Below are 3,983 nucleotides of genomic sequence, written 5' to 3' on the forward strand. Positions count from 1 at the left end.
CGAATTGGAGAAATTGAGACTTCAGAGCGAAACTGAAGCGAGGAAACTAGAAGGAGATAGGTCTAGCTTAAGTTTTTCTGACTTACAAGATACATTTCTTACACAAATGTTTACTCAAGGCGACTGCATTGATAATGATGAATCAGACCATTGTACACCTAGTGACATATCACATGTTTCTAAACATCACCTTGTAACTGAACAGCATAAAGACCCAGAAATTTCATGTTTGTTTGACACAGCTCTCGATGATTGTGTTATTTCATCTGAGCCTGTGTGAATATATATATATATATGTGTGAAGCGTAAATGGAGACCACCTGATGTATCTGTTCATGATGACTGGGCTGTTAAACATCAGATTGCTGTACCTAAGGCATACCGAACTGAAATTTTACGTATGGCACATGAAATGCCGTTAGCTGGTCACCTGGGTGTTAACAAAACCTACTGCAGGATACTGAACCACTTCTTTTGGCCAGGATTAAAGGGAGATGTAACCCAGTTTTGTAAATCATGTCATACATGCCAGGTAGTGGGTAAGCCTAATCAGACTAAGGCACCATTAGAGCCTGTGCCAGCTTTTCAAGAGCCATTCAGCAGAATATTGATTGATTGTGTGGGCCCTCTACCTAAGACGAAGTCTGGGAATCAGTATGTGTTAACCATTATGTGTACAGTAACCAGATTTCCCGAGGCTGTCCCTTTAAGGAATATAAACACCAAGTCTGTTGTCAAAGCTTTAACAAAGTTTTTTGCTCTGTTTGGTTTACCCAAATCCATACAGTCTGATCAAGGTTCAAACTTTATATCTGGTATTTTTCAGCAAGTTATGTGCCAGTTAGGCATTAAACAATACACGTCTTCTGCCTACCACCCAGAAAGTCAAGGTGCAATTGAAAGATTTCACCAAACATTAAGGAACATGATTAAGACTGATTGTTATCACACAGAGAAAGACTGGGATGAAGGTATTCCATTTCTTATGTTTGCTGCTCGACAGTCAGTACAAGAATCATTGGGTTTCAGTCCATTTGATTTAGTATTTGGACATACTGTTAGGGGACCATTGTTAATTTACAAGGAACAGTTTCTCAATGATGTGGTAATCTTGTGGATTATATATCTGATTTTCGTGCTAAACTTGTCAGAGCATGTGAATTGGCTAAAGCTAATCTTGAATGTACTCAGAAGAATATGAAACGTAGATATGATGAGAAATCTGTTGTTCGGTCATTTCAACCTGGTCAGAAAGTTTTAGTATTGTTACCTGTACCTGGTAAATGCTTTGGTGTCAGACATTTTGGTTCATATGTTGTTGACAAAAAGCTGAGTGAGCTTAACTATGTTGTTAAAACACGTGATCGATGCAAATCAAGTCAGTTATGTCACATTAACATGTTGAAACCCTATGTAAACAGAAATGACACTGAAAACACTGCTGTACATTATGTTAATGTTGATGCTGCTGACATTGACCATTGAGTTGCTGTAATACAGATGATATTGGCGAACAGTTGGTTGATTCTAAGCTCAATTCTTCAAAGCTTCAGAATCCAGATGTCTTAAAACAACTTGATTCTAAACTGCAACATCTGGAACCCATTCAGCAACAGCAACTGTCTGAACTTGTTTATGAGTTTTCACATTTGTTTCCAGATGTACCATCAAGAACTGATGTCATTTTTCACGATGTTGATGTTGGTGATGCCTCACCTATTAAACAGCTCCCATACAGGTTAAACCCAGTGAAGGCTAAGTACCTCTCTAATGAGATTAAGTACTTGTTAGACAATGACTTTATCGAGCCTAGTCACAGTAACTGGAGTTCACCATGTATTTTGGTACCCAAGCCTAATGGTACATATAGAATGTTTACGGATTACAGGAAAGTCAACGCTGTCACTAAATCAGATAATTAGCCAATACCTCGCATTGATGACTGTATTGATGCCGTTGGTCAGGCGAAACATGTATCAAAGTTCGATCTGTTAAAGGGGTTTTGGCAGGTTCCTCTTACTCCTAGGGCTCTTGAAGTTTCAGCCTTTGCTACGCCCGATGGACTCTTTCAATACAAGGTAATGCCATTTGGAATGAGGAATAGCCCAGCTACGTATCAACGCCTGATGAATGAGGTCACTTCCGGTTTGGACGGGTGTCGTGTCTACATAGACGACGTCATTATCTTCACCGACACTTGGGAACGGCACATTTCTAGAATATGCCAGTTGTTTGAGAGACTTAGTCAGGCTAAACTTACCGTCAATCTTGTAAAAAGTGAATTTTGTTGTGCCACTGTCACATATTTGGGTCATGTTGTCGGCCAAGGTCAAGTTTAAAAGTTCGCCTGTGTTGTCAGCACCTAATTTTGAGAAAACTTTTAAGTTAGCAACTGATGCAAGTGATGAAGCTGTAAGTGCTGTTTTGCTTCAGGAAGACAATCTTGGTGTTGATCAGCCAGTTTGTTTCTTTTCCCGTAAACTTAACAAGTTTCAGAGAAGTTATTCAACTGTTGAAAAAGAATGTTTGTCTGTTATTTTAGCTCTGCAACACTTTGAAGTTTATGTAACAGCTTCGAGACAACCTGTCATTGTAAATACTGATCACAATCCACTTGTGTTTCTACAGAAAGTTAAGGGAAAGAATCAGAGATTGTTACGGTGGAGTTTATTGTTGCAAGGATACAATCTTGAAATCAAACATGTTAAAGGAAAGGATAATGTTATTGCAGATTGCTTGTCTCGTGTATAAGTTGTGTATAAAATGTTTAATTGCATGTAGTTTTACAATGTTGTATATATTATTGTTTAACATATATTGTTAGTAGAAAAAAAAGTTAGGAAAATTTTTTTTTGGAAGGGTGGGTGTGTTATGTGAACAACTGCCGTTAGCTTCTAAATTTAACTTGCCACTGTTTACATATGCTGAGTTCAGGGCCTGCTGTCTGTGTCTGCGTTAGAATGTTCCAGAATACCCTCAGTTCGGGGCCTGTTTGTTTACAAGTGTTCAAGAATTTTCTTATTCTAGAAAATTCCTATAAGACCTATGAAAGCAGGTCAAAGGAGGAGAAAGGAGAATTATTGAGTTTTGGATGCTTTCGCTGTGTGTTACTTTAGTAGGCCTTTTGTGCTGAATTTTGGTGTCTTTATAGCCTATGGCTTTGTTATATCATATCTCCACCGAGCACTTGTTCAGTCTGAACTTGAATATTTAATTTGTGCTCTTGTGTACACAGTGCTTATTAGTATACGGACCCTGTCTATGGAATGTTGTGTATATTTCGTCATACACTCAGTTATACTGTGGATTTTCCCTCTTTTGAATAATGCCTCTGTGCATTTGTGCCTTTGTGGTGTTCAGCATTGTGGCGTATATACGTCCGTTTGGACTTGACACCGTTGTACATGTATGTACTTTAGTATTTCTATAGATATTGATATCCTTTCTTGTTAAACATAAGTACTTTAGTATTTGTATAAGTCTTGTTATCTGTTCTTGTTAAACCTAATACATTGTTGAAAAATAAAATCTGCTGGTTTTGGTTACTTTTTTGTGCGGCTAAACTGTCGTGTATTTCGAACAAGCCATCTCTTTATAATACAGACAGTTTGGGTGGTAACACACTGTACTAATTCTGTATAAAGCACTAAAATAAGCAAGGTCAAGCTGTACAATTATTACCTCTGGTCAAACTCTACAGTTATTGCCAATGGCTAAGTTGAGCATTTATGTCAAGTATTTCTCATCAACCGGAATTACATGACCAAACTGTATAATTTATCATACTGTTCAAACTTTATCTACAAGTCTCAAATTGTCAAAATATCATGATCCATACCCCAAAACAGTCAAAGGGAGGTAACCGTGAAAGGCAAAAGTGAACAGAATTACAACACAAACATTCCAATGAATACCTTTATTTTCACAGAAGGTTGCCTGGCAGCATAATAGATGAATTACCGATAGCGTCGGAATAAAACAGC

This window comes from Liolophura sinensis, chromosome 6 (genome assembly GCF_032854445.1).
Source record: "Liolophura sinensis isolate JHLJ2023 chromosome 6, CUHK_Ljap_v2, whole genome shotgun sequence".
Classification (NCBI taxonomy): domain Eukaryota; kingdom Metazoa; phylum Mollusca; class Polyplacophora; order Chitonida; family Chitonidae; genus Liolophura; species Liolophura sinensis.